The 27633-nt window shown below is 39.2% G+C and overlaps 1 protein-coding gene across 1 annotated transcript in view; it reads right to left on the bottom strand.

Moving 5' to 3' along the window:
* MAPK1 (mitogen-activated protein kinase 1) overlaps positions 1–27633 on the bottom strand; it is a 111530-nt gene that overhangs the window by 45755 nt on the left and 38142 nt on the right. The gene's annotated exons all lie outside the window — the stretch shown is intronic.

The raw sequence follows: 27633 nt of genomic DNA on the forward strand, positions 1-27633 counted from the left end.
ACACACACACACACACACACACACACACACACACACACACACACACACACAGAGTGAGAGTGGGGAAGGGTCAGAGAGAGGGGGAGACACAGAGTCTGAAGCAGGCTCCAGGCTCTGAGCTGTCAGCACAGAGCCTGACTCAGGGCTCAAACTCACAAACGGTGAGATCAGACCCGAGCCAAAGTCAGACACTCAACCGACTGAGCCACCCAGGCACCCCCCACAATACCTTTAAAAGTGGAGGACAACAGTGTTTTTATATATATTGTCCAGGTTAGATCCCCATAATTTATATACAGAGGATAACTCATTTATGCAAAAGATTAATCTCCCGAGGCCCACTTTTTCCAAAGTATCTTAGGCTTACACATCCTTTCTCAGGTCAGTTCTCTTTGTATTTCTCTACCTGGGTACAATGCTGCACTGATAGGTTGCCATCAATAGTTGAGCCTGAGAGCTCAACTAAAGCGCTGCTCAAATTGTGGTTCCCAGATCCCTGCATCAGGAACACCTTACATTCTTGTTAAAAACGCTAGTTCCTGGGCCTCATCCTAGGCTTTCCTTAAAAAAAAAAAAAAAAATTCCAGTAAAATTAGCATAGTTATATTAGTTTTAGGTGTACAATAGACTAGTTCAACAATACTATATATTACTACTCTGTGCCCATCATAGTAAGTGACCCTTCACCCATCACCCCATCCACCTCCCCTCTGGTACCACCAGTTTTTTCTCTACATTTAAATAGAGTCTGGGGGTGGGAGGGAAGAGCTCTATTTTTTTGCTGGTCTCTTCTTTCTTTGTTCATTTGTTTTGTTTCTTAAATTCCACCTATGAATGAAATCATGGTATTTGTCTTTTCTGGCTTATTTCACTTAGCGGCATACTCTCTAGATCCATCCATGTTGTCGCAAATGGCAAGATTTCATTCTTTTTTATGGCTACTTGAGTAATATTCCATTGTGGAATTCCATTCCACATCTTCATCCATTCATCTACTATTGATGGACACTTGGGTTGCTTCCATATGTTGGCTATTGTAAATAATGCTGCAATAAACATAGGGGTGCATGTATTTTTTCAAATTAGTGTTTTCATATTCTTTGGTTAAATACCCAGTAGTGGAATTACTGGATCACATGGTAATTCTATTTTTCATTTTTTGAGGAACCTCCATACTGTTTTCCACAGTGGCTTGCTTTTTTTCTTTTCTTTTTTTTTTTTTTTTAAAGAAATTTAACCAAAATATTTGGGTATCTTATAACAAAACCTATAAAGTATTTTTCAAAAGAGTTCCAGGGGAGTCTGGCTAGCTCATTCGGAAGAGCGTGTGACTCTTGGTCTCGGGGTCATTAGTTCAAGCCCCACGTTAGGTGTAGAGATTACTAAAAAATAAATAAACTTAAAAAAAAAAAAAAAAAAAAAAAGAGTTCCACAGCTGCTACACAGGGCTTTCAGTTCTTTCCAAGCTGATCTCAAGGTCTGACTTTAAATAGAATTCCAAGTAGAAGCAGTAATAATTATGCTTTCAATTTTATGATGATTTTTAATCTTGAGTGTTACTATCTTGTGATCAATAATCTATTTAATCTTTTCTATAGGAGCTTTTCATTTTAATAAATATCAATATCTGGTGGCACCTAGATGGCTCAGTCAGTTAAGTGTCTGACTCTCAGTTTTGGCTCAGGTCATGATCTCACGATCTGTGAGCTGGTGTCTTATGCTGAGCTTTGAGCTGACAGCGCAGAGCTTGCTTGGGTTTCTGTCTCACTCTCTCTTTGTCCCTCCCCTGCTCACACATGCTCTCTCTCACAAAATAAATTAAAAACATAATAAATAAATAAATAAATAAATAAATAAATAAATAAATAAATAAATCTGGTCTTCTGACTGAAGCAATGAAGTAACACTAGCAGGCAGTAAGACATTGCTTTTTGTTTCTTCAAGTAAATGGTACAAATCTAAAATAGTTTAATGGGTTTATTCTCAAGTTTGTGCTCCTATAATGGTATTTGTCAGTCTACTTATTCTGAGAACTACTAATGCATTTGTATGACTCCAGCACAAAACTATGCTGTAGGAGGCCCCTTATTTTACTCAACTTCAATTCTCCCACATTACTATTAATAATGGACTCTGGGGTGCCTGGGTGGCTCAGTTGGTTAAGTATCTGACTTCGGCTCAGGTCATGATCCTGTGGTTCATGGGTTCAAGTCATGCACTGGGCTCTGTGCTGATGGTGTGGAGCCTGCTTGGGAGTTTCTCTCCCCCCACTCACACTTTTTCTTTCTCTCAAAATACATAAATTACACACACACACACACACACACATATATATATATATACATATATATATATATGTATATATATATAGGCAGGCACCTGGGTGGCTCAGTTGGTTAAGTGTCCAACTCTTGATCTCAGTTTGGGTCATGGTCTCATGGTTTTGCGGGTTGGAGCCCACATCAGGCTATGCACTGTTAGTGTGGAGCCTGCTTGGGATTCTCTCTCTCTTTCTCTCTCTATCCCTCCCCGGCTCATCCTCTCTCTCACAGAATAAATAAACTTAAAAAAAAATTAAGGAGGGGGCACCTGGGTGGCTCAGTCAGTTAAGCCTCAGACTTCAGCTCAGGTTGTGATCTCACAGTTCGTGAGTTTGAGTCCTGCGTTGGGCTCTACGCTGACAGCTCAGAACCTGGAGCCTCCTTTAGATTCTGTGTCTCCCTCTCTCTCTGCCCTTCCCCCACTTACACTCTCTCTCTCTCTCTCAAAAATAAACAAACATTAAAAAAATTGTTTTTTTAAATTTAAGGGGTTCCTGAGTGGCTCAGAAAGTTAAGCATCTGACTCTTGATTTTGGCTCAGGTCACGATCTCATGGTTCATGGGTTCAGGCCCCACATTGGGCTCTGTGCTGACAGCATGGAGCCTGCTTGGGATTCTCTCTCTCCCCCTCCCCTGCTTTCTCTCTCAAATAAATAAATAAATAAGCAAACAAAGAAACCTTGAAAAAATAATTTTTTGACAATATATGTATATTATTCTCTGGTGCCCCCAATACTTTGAAATGAAACGTATTTCCTTTTTTCCCCAAAGAGTTTATTTTTTCAAATGTTTATTTATTTATTTTTGACAGAAAGAGCAAGCACAAGCAGGTGAGGGGTAGAGAGAGTCAGAGAGAGAATCCCAAGCAGGCTCCACACTGTCAGCACAAAGCCTGACATAGGGCTCAAACCTACAAACTGTGAGATCATGACCTGAGCCAAAATCAAGAATTGGACACTTAACTGACTGAGTCACCCAGGTGCCCCTTATTTTATTTTGTATTTTGAGAGAGCGCACATGCATGCATGGCCATGAAGGCGAGTGGGAGTAGGGGAAGGGGTGGGGGGAGACAGAGAGAGGGAATGAATGAATAAATCTTAGCAGATTCCATGCTCAGTGAGGTTCCCAGCATGGGGCTCAATCCCAGGACTCTGGGATCATGACCTGAGCTGAAATCAGGAGTTGGGTGCTCAAATGACTGAGCAACCCAGGGGCCTCTCAAAGATTTTATTTTAAAGTAATCTCTGCACCCAACATGGAGGCTTGAACCCACAACCCTAAGTTCAAGAGTTGCATGCTCTACTGACTGAGCCAGCCAGATGCCTGGAAATATATTTCCTTAAATAAAAGAATCACTACTCAAATCTTATTTTGCTTTGGTTTGCTGCATGAAGGCCTAAACCACTAATTTTCAGTTCAGCAGGCAGAAGGATACATCATTCAAACAAACTTATTCAATATTGAGAGTATTTTCAGAACTTAAAACTCTTTTTGGGTAATTAAAACCAAGAACATGAGTCCAACAGAAGAGAACACAGGTGAAAAACAGTTATAAAACACTGGTTTAAATTCAACATTATAAATTTCTAGTTTTACTTAAACAGGGTAAACACAGCCATAAATTTGCTTTCAAGCACAAGATTGCCAGGGAGAGTGCTTATGGTCAATGTGCCCCTCCAACTGTATCAACACTAGACACCAGATGATGAAATAACCCCTTTTACGTGAGAAGGCATGAGATCCTCCCCACTGGTTCTCACTTGAAAATAAGGTATGACCTGTCCATGGCGTTGGGTCCTTTTCTAGCTCCTTTTTGGTGCCACAGAACTGATCACAAATAATTCTCCCCTTTTCCATAACAATTCTATATTTGCTCATTTCTCCTTAGATTTCTCAGTTTTGTTTTATATATTTTATTTTGCTTTACCTTCTACCATGGACTTTTTGGTATCTCTTACTAGTTTTTGCTTTAAAATCACTTTGGCATTACCAGTTCTTTTCCTCCCCCACCCAAGAACTTAATCTTTACTCATCTCCATTTCCCCCACAACTAACACAATGCTTTTGCCTTAAATGTGTCTCTGTAAACAATGTATGGTTGCAGTTTAGGATCTTAATTGTATTTTTTTCTTTGAACTCATAAACTTGCTGTTCTCAAAAACAAAAATTCAAAGTTAAATAAATTGTTCAACGTTAAGAAAAGGAAAAGCTTCCTAACTCATCTCTGTAAGGTAAACAATCTTTAAGAGTAAAAACTGATGATAATGAGAAAGAACTAAAACTCAGACTAAAAACTAATCTCTTTTGGGGCGCCTGGGTGGCTCAGTCAGTTGAGCGTCCGACTTCAGCTCAGGTCATGATCTCACAGTTTGTGGGTTCAAGCCCCTCATCAGGCTCTGGGCTGACTGCTTGCTCAGAGCCTGGAGCCTGCTTCAGATTCTGTCTCCTTCTCTCTCTGCCCCTCCCCCGCTCATGCTTTGTCTCACTCTATTTCTCAAAAATAAATAAAATGTAAAAAAAATAAAAAATAATCTCTTTTCTAAGCACAAGCTTGAAAATCAACAACAGGGGCGCCTGGGTGGCGCAGTCGGTTAAGCGTCCGACTTCAGCCAGGTCACGATCTCGCGGTCTGTGAGTTCGAGCCCCGCGTCAGGCTCTGGGCTGATGGCTCTGGGCTGATGGCTCAGAGCCTGGAGCCTGTTTCCGATTCTGTGTCTCCCTCTCTCTCTGCCCCTCCCCCGTTCATGCTCTGTCTCTCTCTGTCCCAAAAATAAATAAAAACGTTGAAAAAAAAAATTTTAAAAAAAGAAAATCAACAACAAAAGAGAGTAATTTGACAATACACTAAAAGTCCATTATGTCCAAGCCATAATTTAACCTTAGGAATTTAAGAATGGTTCAATTAAAAAAAAACAGGGGCACCTGGGTGGCTCAGTCGGTTAAGCGTCTGACTTCGGCTCAGGTCATGATCTCACAGTTCGTGGGTTCGAGCCCCGCATCGGGCTCTGTGCTGACAGCTCAGAGCCTGAAGCCTGCTTCAGATTCTGTGTACCCGCCCCCTCTCTGCCCCACACCTATCTGCTTGTGCTCTGTCTCTGTCTTTCAAAAGTGAATAAACTTAAATAATAATAATAAAAAAAAAACACTAAAATAAGACATCATGTCAGCCAGACATTTCTCCAAACAAGATACATAAATGGCCAACAAGCATACAACAAGTTGTTAAACATCACTAATTATTAAGGAAATTGAAATAAAAACTGCAACAAGATATCATCTAACACCCATTATGATTGCCAATATAAAAAAATAAAAATAAAAAATAAGTGTTGGAGAGAACATGCATAAACTGGAACTTCTGTGCACTCTTGGGAATGTAAAATGGCATAGTCACTATGGAAAACAGCATGGAAGTTCCTAAAAAAAATTCCTAAAAAAACCTAGATTACCATATAACCCAGCAATCCCACTTCTGGGTATATATCCAAAAGAATCAAAATAGGATCTCAAAGAGATATTGGCTTATCCATGTTCACTACAGCATTATTCATAATAGACAATTGGAAGCAACACAAATGTCCACTGATGTGTGAATGGATCGAGAAAATGTGATGTATACATATACTGGAATATTATTCAACCTTAAGAAGGAAATTCTATCACATGCTACAACATGGATGAATCTTGAGGATATTAACTGAAATAAGCCAGTCACAAGGTATTATATATGATTCCACTCATATATAGTATCTAAAGTTGTCAAATTCATAAAATCAAAATGTAGAATAGTGGTTACCAAGGGAAAGGAGGAGATGAGAAGATAGGTGTTCAAGGGTACAGAGTTTTTTTTTTGAAAGATGAAAACGCTCTACAGATCTGTTGCACAATAATGGGAATATATACTTAACATTCCTGAACTCTATGCTTAAAAATGCTTAAAATGTTAAATTTTACATTGTGTTTTTTATTACAGTTAAATTTTTTTTTTAATTTTAAAAGGGTACAACCACTATGGAAAACAATATAAAGGTTCCTCAAAAAATCAAACATAGAACTACCACACAATCCAGCAATTCCACTCAAGGTATCTATAAAAAAAAAATAAAAACACTAATATGAAAAGAGACACGCACTCCATTGTTCACTGCAGCATTATTTACCAATAGTGAAGATACATAAACAACCTAAGCGTCCCCTGATGAATGGATAAAGAAGATGGGTGATATATATGTATTTATATGTATGTATGTGTATATACTCATTTCACTTGTAAGTGGAATCTAAAATACAACAAAACAAAACCTAGATTCATAGATACTGAGTACAGAGTGGTGACTCCCCAAGGGGAAGGGGTTGGGGGTGGCGTGAAACGGGTAATGGGGATCAAGAGATACAGAGTTCCAGTTTTAAAATAAACAAGTCATGGGGATATAATGTATAATGGGGAATACAGTCAATGATATTGTATTAACTCTGTATGGTAACACATGGTAACTAGACTTATGGTAATCAGCAATGTATACAAATGTTGACTCACTATACTGTACACGTGAAACAGAATATTGTATGTTATAGTTCAATAAAATAATTTTTTTTTATTTTTAATGTTTATTTATTTTTGAGAGAGACAGAGCATGAGTGGGGGAGGGGCAGAGAGAGAGGGAGACACAGAATCTGAAGCAGGCTCCAGGCTCTGAGCTGTCAACACAGAGCCTGACATGGGACTCAAACTCACAAACCGTGAGATCATGACCCGAGCTGAAGTCGGATGCTTAACTGACTGAGTCACCCAGGTGCCCCAATAAAAAAAATTTCAAGGGGAAAAAAAAGGCATGTTAACAAGGAAAATATTATACATTTCAATAGATGTCAAAAAAGAATGGCAGTGGCTACATGAACCAACATATGTGATAAAATTGCACAGAACATACACACACACACACAAATAAGTGCATATAAAATCAGTGACATATAAATGAGCTCTATAGACTGTATCAATGCCAATCTTCCAGCTGTATGCTATAATTTATACTGTAATGTATGACTGCAATACAAGATGTATCCCTGAGAGAAATTGAGATTTCTGTATTATTTCTGACAAATACAAATGATTCTACAATTATCTCAAGATAAAGAGTTTAATTAAAAAAGTGTCCATCAATGGGGCTCCTGGGTGGCTCAGATGGTTGAGCATCCGACTTCAACTCAGGTCATGATCTCACAGTTCGTGAGTTCGAGCCCTGCATCGGGCTCTGTGCTGATAGTTCAGAGCCTGTAGCCTGCTTCGGATTCTGTATTTCCCTCTCTCTCTGCCCCTCCCCGCTCACGCTCTGTCTCTCTCTCTCTCTCAAAAATAATTAAAAAAAAAAAAAAGCGCCCATCAATAGGGGAGTAATTATCCATACAGTGAAATACTTTGCAGCTGATAAAAGGAATGATGTGGAAAGAGCTTCAAGATCTATTCAGTGGGGGAAAAAAGCATGGTCTAACACTGGAAAATATGCTATCTTTTTCTAGTAAATAATAAAAGATATATATTAACATTTGTTTCTGTATGCATAAAGAAGTCTGAAAGGATACACAGGAAGTAAAGGAGGGATGGTGCAGGGTCAGAATGCCAAGCCAGAGTGGGACAAGATAGGAGAGCAAAACCCTTCACTGTATACCTCTTTATGTATTATCTTGATTGAAGAGCCATGTGAACCTCTTCAAAATATAAAAAAAAAGTTCTTCTTGATTAGGGGGAAAAAACGTACAGGAGAAATACTAGTGGAATACTGACTAGAATACCTACCCTTTAAAGGAGGAAGCACAATTATTTTGAAATTCTTGAAATTAAATTTAATAAAAATACTTGAAAAATAATTAATGGAAAGAAATGCAAAATATCTTTATTTAACCTTGTTCCCACCTGAGAGAACAGAATAATCTTTAAAACCGGAATTGGGTAGGGGCGCCTGGGTGGCTCAGTCCATAAGCAGCAAACGGGCCAACTTCAGCTCAGGTTCTCATCATTCATGAGTTTGTGCCCCACATTGGGCATTGGGCCTACTGCTGTCAGCACAGAGCCTGCTTCAGATTATCTATCCTCTCTCTCTCTCTGCCCCTCCCCCACTTGCACTCTCACTCACTCTCTTAAAAATAAACAAACATTAAAAAAATCTTTAAAAAAATTGGAATTGGTATATTATTTCTCTCTCTCACTCACCCCCCCCCAAATAAAGGGGGGTTTTATATGCAGACTTGGGTTAGTATTTGCATGTACCAAGGACTATTCTAACAGGATACAAAGAGTATAAATAGTACCCTCCTCTTGAGGAACTCAAGCTATTGACAGCCAGTCATCTTACATAAATCTAGCCTCAAGTTCCAGATGAATCCTGACATCCATAAATCGTGGGGGATGGGAGTAAATCAAGGCTGGAGGTGAGCTCAAGGCTGGAGCTCACTCAATACTCAAAACAGAATCCTAGTATTCAGCAATAAGAGGGAATGAACTTGATATAAACAACACAGAGGAATCTCAATTATGCTGAATAAAGCCAGACCATCAGAAAAGTACTTCCATTCATATAAAATGCAAACTAAAATGGGATAGAAACCAGATCATAGGGTTGCTTAGGGCTGGGGAGGAGAGGGAGCTGGTGGGCTAGAAGGACTACACAAATGGAAACCAGATACTTTGGAGGTGATGTATATGTTATCTTGGTTGTGTTGACAGATTCATTGATGTACAATGTATTGTACACTTTATTTTTTTCAACTTTTTTTTTTTTATTTATTTATGGGACAGAGAGAGACAGAGCATGAACGGGGGAGGGGCAGAGAGAGAGGGAGACACAGAATCGGAAACAGGCTCCAGGCTCCGAGCCATCAGCCCAGAGCCCGACGCGGGGCTCGAACGCACAGACCGCGAGATCGTGACCTGGCTGAAGTCGGAGGCTTAACCGACTGTGCCACCCAGGCGCCCCATGTATTGTACACTTTAAATATGTGCAGTATATTGCTGATCATTGCTCTTAAGAGAGCAGTTCCTAAAAAAAGGAACGAACCAAAGCTCTTTGAATGAATATGTGGTCAATTCCAGAGGCAGGGTGGGTGGGAATAGACAGATTCCAGAAACATATTTGATCAGTAAACATGGAAGGAGAAGCCCACAAAATTCTGGAGATTATTTAACAAAGGTTTTTGTGATCACTTAGGGAAGAAAAGGGAACCAGCATGAGTCAATTATGAACAAGTCATGCTAAACTAACTTCATTTCCTGTTTTGATAGGGTTACCACAACAACATGAGAATGACACTAGAGCTGTGGTGGACTCAAGCCGCACTTGTCAAGCACTTCCCATCTCTAAGACTTTATGTCAGGACTGGTGATGAAAACACGTAACAATCCTGCCCTTAAGAAACTAAGAAGTTTGTAATTTAGTGAGGGAAGGAGACAGGAAAAGACAACATATAATGCCTTTACCACAGTAAAGCACTTCTGAAACCCAAAGAGAAGCTGGATTTGGATTAAGTCCAAATAAGGATATTAGGAGAAGATTAAAAGAAGAGACCTATAGAAACCATATCCTGAAGGATGAGCAGACTTCTGAAAGAGGAGCAAGGGCACCAAGAAAAGCAAGAGGTTGTAACATGTGGAAAGGAAAACGAGCAGGACATCTATGGGAACTGCGGCCCTCACCCAGCCAGGCCCCTCTCCATAGAAGTGTTTATGGGGTTTGGAGAACGTGCCCATCAGGAGCCCCAGTATTCCCCATCGCCTGAATCTGCTTCTGAGGCTGTTAAGGCCTCTTCCAAGGCAGCTCTGCTGAGAGAATGCTCCTCTAGTGTGTAATACCACAGAGTGGCCAAAGGGCAGCTGTTTACGGGGTGTGCATTGCACCTGGTCTGTCATGTCAAGCTGGGTGTCCATACACACAAGCTCAAGCTCACGGCAGGGCACAGCCCTAGGGCTGGGAAGAGAAGAGGCCTATGCTGGAGGCCTGCTTTCCTGGAACTGCTGGCACCGAACTCCAAGAAGTCCACAAACGTGTGATTTAAAGCTGACCTTACAGTCTTTAATAAGGGTTATCTGTGTGGTAAAAGGATAGAATATATTATATTTAAGGTTTCTTAATTTGATTTATATGGTACGTGGGGCTCCATATTAATTCTCCCTTGCCCCCATCTGTATTCTTGACACAGGACTTGCACACATTAGGGCTGGGTTTGAGAAGTACAAAATAAAGATGGGGCATTGGGAAGAACAAGGACTGTCTTCAACTCCTGATTTTAAAGATCTAAGGATGTCGGTGGGTGATTCAAATGGAGGAAGTGAAGGTTCTCTGCTTCTAAGAGCATTAAGGAGAGATCAAGGTTGGGAATAAGATATCAGAATTGTTAACAGAAGCCAACTGGGTAGCACTGCTGAGGAGAGATCATGTTAAGAAAAGAGGTCTGAGAATAGAACTCAGGAGCAGTCAGAGGAAGAGTAACTGGCTTAAGAGAGAAAGTAGTAAGTAATAATGGAATAATGGAATGAGAAGAGAACTCTTGTTGTCCAACTCCAAGGCTACATGCTAAACCACATACCAGAACCCGGAGAGGGTGGGGTTTCAGAAACCAAAGAAGGAAAGAGTTCCAAATAGAAGACACTAACAAAGATAAAAGCTGCAAAACATTCACTGAATCTGCAATGAGATGAAAAGTGGTAACGTGGGTGTAAGTAAGTAAACGGAGGGGAATGAGGACAACAGTGGAAAGAGTACAGCTGACTATTTTTTAAAGGCAAGGAGGAGGAGAATGACCGGCAAATCCAGGTGAACTGAGAGGCACAGGGTATTATGAAAGCAGTGGGTGGTGTGAAAGAAAAGGCTCCCCAGAGCTAGCCAGGGGGGGAAAGAGAGCGTGAATTATAAGCAAAGCAAGTGCAAAGGTGCAGAGGCCTGAGGGAACATGGGGCAATGGAGTGTGGGGCACAGGGATGGACATGTTGGGGTTAAGGCTGGAGGAGTAAGACTAGAATAGAATTTGCTAAGGGAGAAACAGTAACTTTACAATGAAGAAATCCAGCAGATACCACCTCAACCCAGTGATCACAGTTCATACCATCAGTGATATCACATGAATATTGTGAATTCCTTGACAGGATGATATAAGAAGGTCATTTCACCTCTATGATATTCTTTCCCCAAACCTGTAACCCCAGTCTAGTAATGAGAACCTCAGACAAATCCAAACTGAGGGACGTTCTATAAAATACTTGAGCAGTACTCCTTAAAACTGTCAAGGTCATGAAAACAAAGGATGAGGAATAGTCACAGACCAGAGGAGACATGACAACAAAATGCAAGTGGTAAGTGGTATCTTGGGGACAGAAAAAGGCAATCAATGAAAAAGCGAAATGTGAATAAAGTCTAGAGTTTAGCTATACTAATGTTGGTTTCTTAATTTTGATAAGCTTACTACAGAAATGTAAGATGTCAACATCAGGAGAAACAAACTGGGTGGGGGCACATGGGAACCCTCTGTATGATCTTTGCAACTTCTGTAAATCTAAAGTTATTCCAACCTAAAAGTTTATCTGACAAGGGAATTCCACTAAATGGTACCTCCAAAATTGATGAAATAATTAGCATGCAAATAACATGGGCTAAATTTAATAAGCAGAGAAGGAAACATAAGCATTTCATTAATAGCTATTTCAATCTCCCATTAAAATAAAGGTGAATGTTTGATGGAATAAAAATATTCCTAAAAAAGTAAACTGAAAACTTTACCTAACTGAACTTTAACTCAGTCCCCCTTTGCCCCTCCCCCACTCACTCTCTCTCAAAAATAAGTATTTTTTAAAAAGACAAAAAAAAAATATGGATGATAAATGAAGAGAATTACTGCAGCACAATGTAAAAGAACAAAATTAATACAAATTTAAGAATAAATAAGAAATACCAAATGCCAAAAATAGGAATACATTATGGAATATTAATGTAACAGGTCACTGTGCAACCATTAAATGAAGTATGAAGATCACGTTAACTAAAGGTAAGATTCAAAATAAAATCAAAGACTGAAGATTAAAAATATTTATCTAGAGGAAGCAATTTATGAAACAAGCTACAACGATGGAATCATGACTGATTTAAGACGTAATTTAAACCATCTTTTGTCTCATATCTGTCTACTCCAGTGGGAGAAAAAAATAACCAATCAAGTGTAAGTTATATAAAACAAGACAGCCTAGAGGCGCCTGGATGGCTCAGTCAGTTGAGCGTCTGACTCTTGATTTTGGCTCAGGTCATTATCTCATGGTCTGTGGGGTCAAGCCCCACATGAGGCGCCACACTAACGTGGGGCTCCAAAACGTGGAGACTGCTTGGGATTTTCTCTCTCCTCTCTCTCTGCTATTCCCTCTCCCACTTGCCTGTGCTGTCTCAAAATAAAACAAAAAACAAACAAAAACAAGACAGCTTTAAAATAAGGCAATAAACTGAGAATTCCTGAAGTTCTAAATACCTTCGCAGGCTTTTCCTTCTAGCCATGATGAAAGAACACGAGCTCATGTATTCTACCTTCAACAAAAAAATCCAGACAATATGTATGTGAAACAAATTTTTAGAACTCCAACAATAGGCAAGATTAGTCCTATGACTACCCTGGCTAACTGTCTGGAGTTTCCTGGCTGCAATGAAGAGAAAGGAAACCCAAATAGAGCCTGGCTATCTCCACGAGTGTAGGACAATGCAAATTTTAAGAATCTGCCGGGCAATCTACAGGACAGGAGAGAATTTCAGAGAAGTTTGAGGAGATCAGCAGAAGGTTTTGAGTCTTCAGCTGAATAATGATCAGAAGCACATGCATAATGAAATTCCAAGGCTGGGGAAGGAGCCATTAGAAAGGAGCTGATGGACTAATTAAATTCACGTGGAACAGGGCTGGGACTAGTTCCTGTCCTATCACCAGGAGGAAGAAAGACCTCCTACCACATACGCAAATAGTTGAGTCTTCAGAAAGATACTCAGTGCTGTCTTTGATTAAAGGCTATTCTGAACCTGCCCAAAAATGCTTAAAAGTAGGGGCACCTGGGTGGCTCAGTCGGTTAAGCGTTCGACTTCGGCTCAGGTCATGGTCTCACAGTTTGTGAGTTCGAGCCCTGCATTGGGCTCTATGCTGACAGCTCAAAGCCTGGAGCCTGCTTTGGATTCTGTGTTTCCCTCTCTCTGCCCCTCCCCTGCTCATGGTCTGTCTCTGTCTCTCAATAATAAATAAACGGTTAAAAAAAAAAAATTTAATGCTTAAAAGTAAGCTTTGAAAGAACTGAACTGTTCCTTAATTGCATCCCAGAGAAAAGGCCCCAAAATATTTAAAGGAATACCAAAAAAATCTAGCACTCCAGTAATGTAAAATCCATGATGTCTTACATCTAATCAAAACTTTACCAATATTCAAGAAAGCAAGAAAATATAATCCATAATGAAGAGAAAGCTAATAAGACCCAGAAATTACAGAGATGATAGAATTAGTAGACAAGAGTGTTAAAACAATTATAAATATAAAAAGAAAAAGAAAGTAGAGCACGACAAAGAGAGAAATGGAAAGTATAAGAAAGACTCGAATTGGGGCACCTGGGAAGCTCAGTGTCCAACTCTTGAATTCTGCTCAGGTCCATGATCCCTGGGTCGTGGGATGGAGCCCCTTGTCTATTTTCTCTCTCTTTCTGGTCCTCCTCCATCCCCAGCTTATACACGCATGCGTACGTGCATGCTCTCAAATTAAAAAAAAGAGAGAGAGGGGGGCGCCTGGGTGGCTCAGTCGGTTGAGCATCCGACTTCAGCTCAGGTCATGATCTCATGGTCCATGGGGTCGAGCCCCGCGTTGGGCTCTGTGCTGACAGCTCAGAGCCTGGAGCCTGTTTTGGATTCTGTGTCTCCCTCCCTCTCTCTGATCCTCCCCCGTTCATGCTCTGTCTGTCTCAAAAATAAATAAACGTTTAAAAAAATTAAAAAAATAAAAAAGAGAGAGATTTGAATTTCTAGAGATTAAAAAATACAATGGTTGGAATTAGTAATCACACTGAAGAAAAAGTTGGTGAACTAGCAGACACTGCAATAGAAACTAGTCAAAATCGGGGCGCCTGGGTGGCTCAGTCGGTTGAGTGGCCGACTTCGGCTCAGGTCACGATCTCGCGGTCCGTGAGTTCGAGCTCCGCGTCGGGCTCTGTGCTGACAGCTCGGAGCCTGGAGCCTGTTTCGGATTCTGTGTCTCCCTCTCTCTGACCCTCCCCCATTCATGCTCTGTCTCTCTCTGTCTCAAAAATAAATAAACGTTAAAAAAATTTAAAAAAAAACATTAAAAAAAACAAAAAATTATAAAAAAAAAAAAGAAACTAGTCAAAATGTAATACACAGAGAAAAAAGATTGGGCATGAAGGGAAAAACAGAGCATCAGCGAGCTGTGGAACAAGATAAGTGGCTTCACATATATTTAATTGGAATCTAACACCTTTACATGTACAAAATCTGAGAGAAAGTAAATACCTGCATCTATAAAGTATTAATATAAAGAAAAAAAAGAAACATACAAGTGCTCTCTCAACACTGGTTTTAAAACTAAGCAACAGGCACTAGTTAAGAGAGGAAAGAGACTGTCACTACAACAGAGTGAAAACTTACACTGATGTCTGAGTAAAAGCCCACAGTGATTACAGTTGGATACTTAAAATATCTCTTAGACTATAAAAGCAAGCAATTATTTCCAGATTCCCACTTGGACACACAGGAATAGTTTCATATATTCTGGACTTTGGGAAACAGAAAAAACATTTCAAATCTGTTTGCCAAATAGGACTGACAGCAGCAGTCTTGTTTGCGGGGAGATATGTGTGGAGGGGAAAAAAAGGACCTCCAAATTGCTGTATGAACTTTTTATACTTTAAAAAGCCATTACTGCAAAATTTCAGAGTTCTAATATTTATTTGGTTCTTAGAGGTTAGGAAATAAATTTTATTCTTAAGATTTTATTCATTTGAACAGCTTTACCTTTGTGGTATAGTTCCTTTCACTGATAGTATTCCTTTGATTGTTTGTCATAACAGTGTCTCCCCTTGCTATCTTGCATGTACTTGCTTTTTTCTAGATACATTTGGGTCTATCCATGAGCCTGAAAGTAGACCACTTCACACTATTAGCTTTCTCCAATGCTGCTAGTGCCCACAGAAGCTCAGCAAGCAGAGAGCCAACTTGATCGCTGCAGCTGTAGTTCCAATCCTGTATTCTTGTATAAGCTAAGTTCTGAACTGCTCCACATCGCTGGCTTATAACTGGGAAATTTTCATATCGTTTGGCTTCTGATCACATCTCCTCCTTTCTAGTTCATATTTACTAAAGTGTAAAAAGGCACAAAGTTAATTAACACAGTTGGTAAAGTACTTTCAAGTCTTGTCTGCCTCATGTCAAGACTTGTTTTTGGTGTATGTTATGTATGAGGCAGGTAAGTACTGGGCAGCAATTAAAGCACATTAAAAATGTGGGAAAAAATACAATTCTTATGAATTTGAGGGTTTTGTTTTATAAAAAAATGATTGAGAGTACTCTAAATCTACCATACCTCCAAGGATTTCTGATGGGTTTAGGGGTGACCAAGTATAAAGGATAAGAAATATCCAAATCTATTAAATCATTTTCTCATTGTGCTCTCATGTAATACAGATAAACATTCAAACTAAGATCAAAACAACATTGTAAGTATTAATCACTTATGCACTCACTTTATATGCTTGCTTACACTTACTGAAACATTGCTTTGCCTTGTTTCCTATATGTACATCACTCAAAATGTTTATAGTTTACTTACTAGGAACTAAGTGGTGGTGATAATGAAAAGTTTTATGAACTATTCTTATTTAATAATAGCTACAATTTATTGAGTATTTATTATGTGTCAGGCACTGCTCTGTGTTACTATCTGTGGATCTTTTTCAGAAGGTGGCATTTTAAAAAAACAGGCAGGATTTAAAAATAGGCAATTTATAAAAAGACTTGTAGGAAGAAAGAGCTGCAGGAGCTAAAGCATGGAAAGCTGAGTGTAAGTGCTGAGTCCTTCCATACGGCTGGAGTTTAGACCCCATCTAGGGAAAGAGCGAAAGGTGATGTAAGACTGAGAAAGCTGAGAAATCTTTGCTTTATTCTGATAATAGAAAAAAATCCTTGGGCTTTAAGAGTGACACTATCAAAAGTACAGGTATAAAACTGATGAAGGAGGCTAAAACTAGAAACAGGAAGACTAGTGAGAAGACTACAACTGTAATTCTGGAAATATTTATACTCTTCACTACTTTGAAGTTATACTAGTTGTTATACTTGCTGCTTGATATTATTTACGGCATTAATAAAGAAGCATATATAACGAGATTAAAAGTACCCTTACTGGGGTGCCTAGGTGGTTCAGTCGGTGGTTAAGCGTCCAACTCTTGATTTCGGCTCAGGTCATGATCTCACAGTTCAGGGCTCTTCACTCTCCTTCAGAGCCTCTGTCTCCCTCTCTCTCCCCCTCCCCCACGCTCGCTCATTCTCTCAAAAATAAAATAAATGTTAGGACACCTGGTGGCTCAGTCAGTTAAGCATCCTATTTCAGCTCACAGTTTGTGGGTTTGAGCCCCACGTCAGGCTCTGTGCTGATAGCCTGGAGCCTGCTTCAGATTCTGTGTCTTCCTCTCTCTGCCTCTTCCCAACTTGCACTCTCTCTCTCTTTCAAAAATAAGCATTAAAAAAAATTTTTTTTAATAAATGTTAGGGGCGCCTGGGTGGCTCAGTCGGTTAAGCGTCCGACTTCGGCTCAGGTCATGATCTCGCGGTCCGTGAGTTCGAGCCCCGCGTCGGGCTCTGTGCTGACAGCTCAGAGCCTGGAGCCTGTTTCAGATTCTGTGTCTCCCTCTCTCTCTCTGACCCTCCCCCGTTCATGCTCTGTCTCTCAATGTCTCAAAAATAAATAAACGTTAAAAAAAAAAATTTAAAAAAAATAAATAAATGTTAAAAAAAAGCACATTTATCACAATGAGCACTGAGTAATGGATAGAATTGTTGAATCACTATACTGTATGCCTGAAACTAATATAACACTGTATGTTAACTATACTGGAATTAAAATAAAATCTTACACAGTTTCACTGTCTAAAAGATCCACAGCACAAAATGATTAAGAACTCTCGTTACTATAGCAATTTACAGATTCACTGGATGTGACAGAGATAGAAAACTAATATAGAAGTAAACTTTCAAGAGAAAGATATGATAGTTTAGGATCTTGAAGGAGGCACCTTTAAAACATTCAATTGTTTAACATTCAAATGTTAAAATTAATTTTATTTATTCATCAGATATCTATTAACCATCTACACTGCATTAAGTGCTGTGGAAACAGCAGTGAAAATAGAAAGCTCTTTGCTCTCATTCACTTTATACAATGTGGGGGAAATAAAAAGAGACATGTATTAATGTATATTTACCTATAAGAGGATATATATTACATGACTAAAAGAATACAAATTATGGTGGATGCCAAGAAAAAATGCAAATAATTATAATTAATATCATCATGGACAACTAGAGAACTTGGTTTAAATGGTTCAATTCTAGAAGGTTCTTCCTTCTAAGGAAGTGGCATTTAAAACAGACCTAAAGCGGTACCTGGGTGGCTCAACAGGTTAAGTGTAGGACTCTTTTTTTCTTTTAAGTTTATTTATTTTGAAAGAGAGAAGAGAGAGTGCCCGCCTGCACACTTTATTAGTGCAGAGCCCCACGTGGGGCTCGAACACTTAACTGACTGAGCCACCCAGACGCCCCAAGCATCCGACTCTTGATTTCGGCTCAGGTCATGATCTCATGGTCATGAGGTGGAGCCCCAGGTCCGGCTCCACTGGGCTTGGAGTCTGCTTAAGATTCTCTCTCATCCTCCCCTTCTACCCCTCCCTTGCTCTAGCATGCGTGTGCATGCTCTCTCTCAAAAATAATAATAATAATTAAAAAAATAATAAACCAGACCTGAAGGATGAACAGGAATTAGGAAAGCTGAGGAAAGGCAGATAAGGCAAGTATTCTACAAGCAAGGAGTTAGGCTTGGGTATTTGTGGACCCAAAAGAAAGCCACTGTGGCTACAGCTTTCCAAGCAAAGGCAGTATGGTTTAGAATGAGTCTGAAAAAATAGACAGTAACCTGGCAGTTCTGCTAAAGATTCAAGATTTAACTTAAGTGCTCGTCCACTTTTAATTTTTTTAATGTTTATTTATTTTTGAGAGACAGAGCGCGAGTGGGGGAGGAGCAGACAGGGAGACACAGAATCCAAAGCAGGCTCTAGGCTCTGAGCTATCAGCGCAGAGCCCGATGCAGGGCTCAAACTTACATACTGTGATCATGACCTGAGCCAGAGTCAGAAGCTTAACCAGCTCCCCAGTGCCCTTCTACTTTAAGATGGGAAGTAAAAGTGCCCAATTTATATTTTTAAATAATCTCTCCAGCTGTAATATGAAGAATGAATTGTAAAAAGGAAAAATTAAAAAAGAAACCATTTGAAGCACTGCAGTGGTACCAGTGAAAGAGAACAGCAGCTTGGACTAAGCAACAAGCATATAAGTGCCACTTTAAGCAGGCCACTTACTGTGTTAAACCGTGCTACCCACTGCAGGACATTCCCAAATCAGGAAAACAATTTGAAAAAGAAAAAAGAGAAACTACCACACCTCTGAGGACAGTGGTAAAGCCCTGGAGTGTACAAGAGTGATGGCAGCAGAGACAGGACGAAGTTAGCAAGACTAAAAAGGAAAGGCTGCCAAGTATAATCTGGTCAATGAGATGGGTGAGCAAGCCAGATAATAATACCACTGGGGTACAAAAGGAGCTGTGCCAACGGGAGAAGAAACGTTGCAACATTTAGGACTTGTACTTAGAATATATAAAGAACTCTTGCAACTTCAAAACAAAAAAACAAACAATCAGTATTAAAAATAAAAGATGGGGTGCTGGGTAGCTCAGTTGATTGAGCATCCAACTCTTAAATTTGGCTCAGGTCATGATCCCAGGGTCCTGGGACTGAGCCCCGTGTCAGGCTCTTTCCCTCTGCCCCTCTCCCCTGCTGGTGCTCTTTTTAATAATAATAATAATAATAATAATAATAATAATAATAATAACAACAACAACAACAATAATAATAATAATAATAATAAAATAGGGGCGCCTGGGTGGCTCAGTCAGTTAAGTGCCCGACTCTTGGTTTTGGCTCAGGTCATGACTTCATGCATGGTTCATGAGTTTGAGCCTGGCAATGAGCTCTGCGCTGACAGCGTGGAGCATGTTGGGATTGTTTCACTCTCTCTCTGCCCCTCTCTTGCTCACACATGCACTCTGCACTCTCTCAAAAATAAACATTAAAAAAAAATACCAAAAATATTTTTTTAAATAAAATTTAAAAATTATAAAATATAAGACATTTTTGGTGTGGCAATAAACACAGGAAAAGATGACTGATGAATCATAAGGAAAAAAGCAAATTAAAACCACTACACCCATTAGAATGGCTAAAATAAAAAAGACTGATCACACCAAGTGTTGATGAAGATGCAGAAAAGCTAGAATTCTCACACTGCAGGTGGAACTGCAACTGTATAACCACTATGGAAAACAGTTTGGCAGTTTCTGGAAAGTTAAATGTATACTGATCATATAACCCAGCAATTCCACTGTTAAGTATTTACTCAGAGAAATGAAAATATATGTCCACAAAGACTTGTATAAAAATGTTTGTAGGAGCTTTATGTACAGCAGCCACAAACTTGAAATAACACACATGTCCATCACCAAGGAAAGGGTAAACAAATCGCACCACAGTGCACCATCTGTATACAATGGAAAATTACTGCAACAAAAAAGAAGCAACTACAGCACTGACACATGCAACAAGATGAATCTGAAAAACACCATGGGAAGTGAAAGTAGCCAGACACAAAAAGAGTACAGACTTTTAAAATTCCATTTACATGAACTTCTAGAAAAGCTGAAGCTGAGCGACAGTGATAGAAAGCTGATCTGTGGTTGCCTGAGTTGAAGACTAACTGCAAAGGGGCACAAGGGTGCTTTCTAGGGTTGTGTAATATTCTGTATCTTTGCTGTGGTGGTAGTTATGCAAGTATATCCACTTGCCAAGATTCTTTGACCTATACACACGGAAAAAGTGCATTTTACTCTACACAAATTATACCTCAAAGGTGATTTTAAAAATTGAGCTGTGCTATAAAATTATAGGGTTGGTTTTCTTTCACAGTTCATGTGCTCATATTGAAGGCAATTCCAAGGGAAATGTTCTAAACAGATTTTGAGCAATGGCAGGATCATTAGAATAAACGCCCAGCCTTCCACAGTCATTTCTGAGGCTTTAATATAATATAAAATTTCTGGTATATTCAGGTTTCTCATTCTCCAGGCCCTGTCATTATACTTATTTCTTAGCAGAAGCTCAATAATATTTGTGGACAATGTTTGTCTAAATAAAGTATCTTATGCACAAGCACCACATACTGTACACATTGTTAAGCAACTAAAATGCTACCTATCAACTGTGAATGGGTTATTTTTAGAGAAAACTATTAAGTTGTTCTCCAAGCTACCCATTTTGGTGAACTTTAATTATCTGAACAAAACTACAGTACTTTGTTTCACAGATAAAAATTAACTTGTCTTCAGATGCTAAGGAAGTTAGACTGATCCAAATTAATGTTCCAAAAATAAGTAGATACATAATACAATGACTGCTTTAAAAGAAAATGTATTCCTTACCTCAGCTTGATTCTCTCATAATTTACTAACCAAGAAAGCCAGTGCAAAGGTTTTTAACAGTGTGCAAACCATTAAGTGAGCAAGTAAAGCTAAAGGCATTTTAGCTATAAAACCTTTAAAAAAAAAAAAAAAAAGAATCAGTGCTCCAGTATACTATAGATATCACAGCATAAGATCTGATGTCATTAATACATATGCAACCTCACAAGAGAAGGTGTTCTGGACAGCCCAGAGCTTAAACAAGTTTGGCTGTCTACATATACATATTTTAATCTCTTCAGTAATAAAACAGGAGCCAAGAGTCAAAGAGTTCCAATTCCAGCCTTATCCCTTCCTTACTAGCTGAGACATCACTGAATTACCTAACACCCATCTCTGAGCAACCGTTTGTTTGGATCAAAAATGAGGAAAACCCAAGGGTTATAAAGATTGCAGAAATAGCAGATGGAAAGCCTCAAAGATATCAGACCTTCCCCCCCCCACCAAAAAAGGCCTAGTCATTCCTGCTACTTTATTATTTATTATATTTATCCCATGAATCCTAAAAAGGAAGTAACATTAGAAAAGAACATCACACGGGGCACCTGGGTGGCTCAGTTGGATGGGTGTCTGACTTAGGCTCAGGTCATGATCTTACAGTTTGTATCGGGCTCTGTGCTGACAGCTCAGAGTCTGAAGCCTGCTCCGGGTTTTTGTGTGTGTGTGTGTGTGTGTGTGTGTGTGTGTGTGTGTGTGTGTGTGTTTCTCTCTCTCTCTCTCTCTCTTCCCCTCCCCCACTTGTGCGTGCTCTCTCTTGTTCTCTCTCTCAAAAATAAACATTAAAAAAAAAAAAAAAAAGACCACGAAGTGACTGGGTGACTCACTCAGTTAAGTGTCCCTTGATTTCAGCTCAGGTCATAATCTCAGCATTTGTTGGTTCGAGCCCCGCACTGGGTTCTGCATTGACAGTACACAGCCTGCTTGGGATTCTCTCCCAAAATAAACTTAAAGAAAGAAAGAAAAGAAAAAGAAAAAAAAGAACACCAGACTTCAAATCAAGAGGTCTGAGTTTTAGTCCTAACTTGGCTATGTCCTACATATGTGTTGTCCAAGTTACAGAAAAGAGAGGATTCTATTATTCCGTGTTCAGGCTTCTGTGGGAAAAAACTAATATGCATGCAGGAGAATGGGGGGGGGGGGGTAGAACTCACACCTAATAACATGAATGTACATACACACATTTATGCATAGATATAAACATAGAAAGATGGAGATTTGTCTAAATAATCTCTTGTAATGACTTCTACTCAGTAAAGGTTCTGCAAATTTTTGGTGGACTGAAGTATACAAATTATCAAAAGAAAGAGAATGAAAAACTAACATTTCTCTCCTCATGAATAGGAAAAATGAATTTTTATTACTAGATCTAAGATACCTTATCAGGATTTAGCACTGTGACTATCACCATCCTAAAAACCCACAACCAAGAAATCTTCTTTAAGTTAAAGCATGCTAGGGTAACACAAAATCAGTTACTCTTCCTTACAATCGATACTCTAATCCAAAGTAGTGTTATTTAGAAGTGATCTTTGTAATTCCACTGTGCGCCACTCACTTTTTGACTACTGTCTTACATTTCCTTCCTCCTCAGTTACTCTCCCTCCCAAGAATTTTGTAATGGTTCAGGTCAGGCCGGCTAGCTGTGAGCTATAATAGCTAGAAGTCATCAACAAAGACTAAGAGGAGGAGCAAGTCTCTTTCAATGTCAAGCATTCAATGGTACCAGCACAGGCAGCTCCATGTGCCTCTGGACCTGAAGTAAACTAAGAAAATGGGAAAGGACCTCATTACTTATAATGACCACAGTTTACTGAGCACTTAGCACAATGCTAAGAGCTTTAAAAAAAAAAAAAAAATCCTTACAGGGGTGCCTGGGGGGCTCAGTCAGTTGAGGATCTGACTCTTGATTTTGGCTCAGGTCATGACCCCAGGGTTGTGGGATGGAGCCCCCACATCAGGCTCTGTGCTAAGCATGGAGGCTGCAGGAGATTCTCTCTCCCTCTCCCCTTCTCCCCTACTTGTACTTTCTCTCTCTCAAAACAAACACAGACACACACACACACAAATTCTTACAGAGTGTTCATTACAACCGTATGAAGTAACCCCTTTTTTATTTTATGGATGATGAAACTGAGGCAGAGGGGAAGAGTCAAGTAACTTGCCTATGATTACTTAACCAACAGCTAACAGAACTGGACTCAAACCCAGCTGTGCTGACCTCTCATGTTCTCAGCAACTATACCAAATGAGAACCAACTGTCTTCCACTAGCCATGCCCTCTTGGTGGCAACGAGCCAAACTTTCGCTCATAATTGAGCCAGATTTCGAAAGGTCAACTGAAAAAAAGGCAGACAAGGAAGACAAAAATAATGATGAATGTGATGATGATACACAAAATGTTCTGCTTCCCCAAGTAGGCTACCTGTTTTGAAGGTTCTGGCTATTGAGATCTTTTTCTTCAGGATGAGCCAAAATCTATCTCCAAAACAATAGACAAATATGTGCTGAAAATGAGGTATGGGAGTGGGAGAGTAGATTTAAAGGCAGAAGACAGAAAGGTAAACCAGACACAAGGGAGGTGAGAAAGGAGCCTGAATGGGGACAAGTAAAAAGATCACATTGCAAACCTGCAGCAATTAGAATCCAGTGATTTTTGTGGTGCCAATCATGACAATTAAGTGATTGTCTCCAGCATCTATCACCAGCCCACGAACAAGATCAGGCAAATAAACAAGAAGGTTCTTGTAAAATAGGAGTGGAGAGGTAAGAAGTGAGAATCTGGTTAGAGAGTGGTCAGCAGACAGAATCAAGACCAAGGCTAGACCAGACTAATATACTCAGAAAACTATAAAGACCTCAAGCCAAAGAGCACAGGGGAAAGAAGGCATGATATGGAGCTAAGGCGTCTATAAGAGGATGACCTACCTCACAAGGGCGACCCCTGCACACCTTTGCAAGTTGTACCCTGATGAGTCAAGTCAAAGAGAGAGAAGAGACTTTCCCCATCACTAAAACATAAAGAAATTGTTACCTTTAAAAATAAAACTGTGAATTATTTTACCAGCAAAAATGGGCTTATTCAGGAATATCAGAAAATTATAATTTGGGACATGAAAGCTATAGACGACCACAGGCAAACTGAACAAAAGAGAGAAACTTTATTTTGTGGAGCAGGAAGTTAGAAGGGTTTATCTTAAACAAAAGTCCACTGGAGAAAGCAAGAGTTCAAGGATGAGGATGGCTAAATTACAGAAGTAGTCGATTTCTTACAAGAGATGCGATATAGATCTTTCCCTGCTGGAACCTGTAAGTGATTCTTTCCTGTTGACATTCTTCTGTTGGGGTCTGTAACTGACATCCAGTGGTATGGTTCCCTGCTCTAGCCTGCCAACTCCATTTTGGCTGAGGTTTCCCTTTATTAATTTTCAGAGTCAAGAAATACAAGTCTCTTATGAACTGTCACTGTCAGAAATATCAAACACCTGCCTCAGACATGTGGAAAATGACTAAGATGGAGAATATGTTTAAGCTTGAAGTATACAGTATTATTACTAAACTGAAAAGTGCTGCCTGCACAACTAAGCCGGTGGTGAGATATTACATAACAGATGCTAAAACTAGGTAAAGTAGAAAAATGTAACATATAATTATAACTAAAATGCCAGTAAGAAAATCTCCAGTCAGCTATGGAAAACAAATTTACTTCTTTCCATTACAAAAGTAGTTAAAAGTTTGTTTTGCAATCCATCATGATAGAAGCAGCAGACAAGGAAAGGAATACCCTGAGCAAAATTTGGTAACCTCTCATATATATGACTAGTTATAAAATGTATGCAATTAACTCATATATTACTGATGGGAATGCAAACTGTATACCTTTCTGGAGTGGAATTTGGCAATACTGACAAAATTATATATCTACACCTATCTTTTGATTCAGCAATCCCACTCCTAATAATCTACCCTGAAGATACACACACCTCTAATGATATGAAAATATATATGTGCAAGGTTATTTGTGGCAGCATTATTTGCAGTTTCAAAATACTGGAAACAACCTAAATACCCATATATACTGGAGGGAAGCTGAATTAACTATGGTATATCCACACAAGAGAGTACTACACAGCTTTTAAAATGAGTAAGAGCCCTAAGAACGGATACAGAACGGTTTCCAAGATATGTTTAAAACAATTGGGGGGGGGGGGGGAAGCAAGTAGGGGCACCTGGTGGCTCAGTTGGTTAGGTGTCTGACTTCAGCTCAGGTCATGATCTCACTGCTTGTGAGTTCAAGCTGCACAATAGGCTCTGTGCTGACAGCTCGGAGCCTGGAGCCCGCTTCAGATTCTGTCTCCATCTTTCTGCTCTTCCCCTGCTCATGCTCTGTCTCTCTCTCTCTCTTAAATATAAAATAAAACATAAAAATAATAATAATAATAAGCAAGTACAAAACAATCTAAACTATACTATGCTACTCCTCATAAGAGATGGATTATAAGAAAATATACATATATCTGATTAGTACAAGAAATATAAGAAGGATAAACCAGAAACTACAGAGACAGGCTATCTATAGGGAGGGTGGGTGGGAAAGAGACAAAGCAGAGAATGGAAACAGGATGGTATAGATGAGGAAAGAATGATCCTTCTCTCTCTTGAGCATACCTTTATGTATAGCTCTGACTCTTATAACAATAGCAATGTATAACATACCCCCCCCCAAAAAAAATCGAGCAAAAAATTAAAATTAGGATGCAAGAAGAATCCAAAAAGGAACACAACAGTAACAAATGAAGCTATGTTACAGATGAATAATATAATCACATTAAAGGGCATGAGGAAGAAACCAATTAGACTAACTTTGGAAAACAGAATTTTGCATTTTAGGGTGTTTTCTGTTTGTTTATTTTTGCATGAAGCCCAACACAGGACTGCAACTCACAACCCTGAGGTCAAGACCCGAGCTGAGATCAAGAGTCAGACACTTAATGGAAAACAGTATTTTGACTGGATACTGTAGTGTGAGAAACAACTGTATACAAATCTGTAATCTAGCTTGTAATTTATTTCTCAGAAGGATATGGGCTAGCAATTCTGAAATTACTTTATGTATACAGAGAATGGAACCGAACAAATAAGTAAACAAATGGAAGATAATGAGCCAGGTTAGCAAAATGACAAACAAGAGAAGGCTAAGTAAACTACACAGTTTTAGATTAGAATCAAGAGGTATCAGTATGAACTCACAGTTTTTAATAGAGAGACAGATACAGAAATAAATACAGATATGTGTGTAAATGTGGGCTGGTATACACACATGAGTTTTCCTAGCTGTTTGCTGAGAAGACCTGAAAACAACAAGACCCAGTAGCAATGATCAAACTTTGCATCTAAGAAGAACCCAAAAAGGGTGGTGGGACTTCTAGAAAGAACCTACCAGTCAATCTGAAGGAGCCAACAAAGGTCAAAGTTGCAACAATTTCAACAACAAAATGACAGTATAGGATTATAACCCACAGAATAAAACTAATATTGAGTTTATACTGAAATAGTAACTGAACAAACAGGGAGAAGGGACAGCTCTTTCCTACAGAAGCACTCCAATTAATACATTAAAAGGAATGAGGGAAGCAGAGAAATCATTAGGCAAATTCCAAAATAATTTTTTTCAGAGAAGATCCATGGATGGATGCCTAAATTGATGAACAAAAATATGAGGAAAAACAGGGTATCTGCATAGTCTCAGAAGTGTATCACCCAAGATATTCATTAATTACGAAGGGAGAAACAGTAACTCATTCTTGTCAAAACTGCTTAATCTCATTCCTCTCATGAGAAAACATCAAAAATAAATCAAGGGATAGTCTACAAGGTAACAAACAATCTAGTACTCTTCAAAAGTGTTGCGGACATGAAAGATAGGGACAGACTGAAGAAATGGCACAGAGGAGACGAAGAAGAGATGACAATTAAATGCAAATGGAATCCTGGAAGGAAAAAATGACATTAGTGGGAAAATGGGGAAATATGAATGAGATCTGCGACTAGTAAATAGCTCTGTACCAGTTTTAAATTCCTGGTTTTGATAATTTCAGCATAGATACAGAAGACGTTACATTAGGAAAAAGTGGGTGCATGGAAACTCTGGGCCTATTTTTGGCACTTTTTCTAACCTTTTGAAATAGACAACTAATACAATCTATTATCTAGCTTATAATAATCTATTACCCCAAAACAAATAGTTTAAAAAATTACATGCTTATATTAAAAATCATTTGTGTGTGCGTGTGTGTAAAAAGATTTTAATGAAAGAATAAGAGGGGTGTCTGGGTGGCGCAGTCGGTTAAGTGTCCGACTTCAGCCAGGTCACGATCTCACGGTCTGGGAGTTCGAGCCCCGCGTCGGGCTCTGGGCTGATGGCCTGTTTCCGATTCTGTGTCTCCCTCTCTCTCTGCCCCTCCCCCGT

This window comes from Herpailurus yagouaroundi, unplaced genomic scaffold (assembly GCF_014898765.1).
Source record: "Herpailurus yagouaroundi ecotype Mexico unplaced genomic scaffold, PumYag 490, whole genome shotgun sequence".
NCBI lineage: Eukaryota > Metazoa > Chordata > Mammalia > Carnivora > Felidae > Herpailurus > Herpailurus yagouaroundi.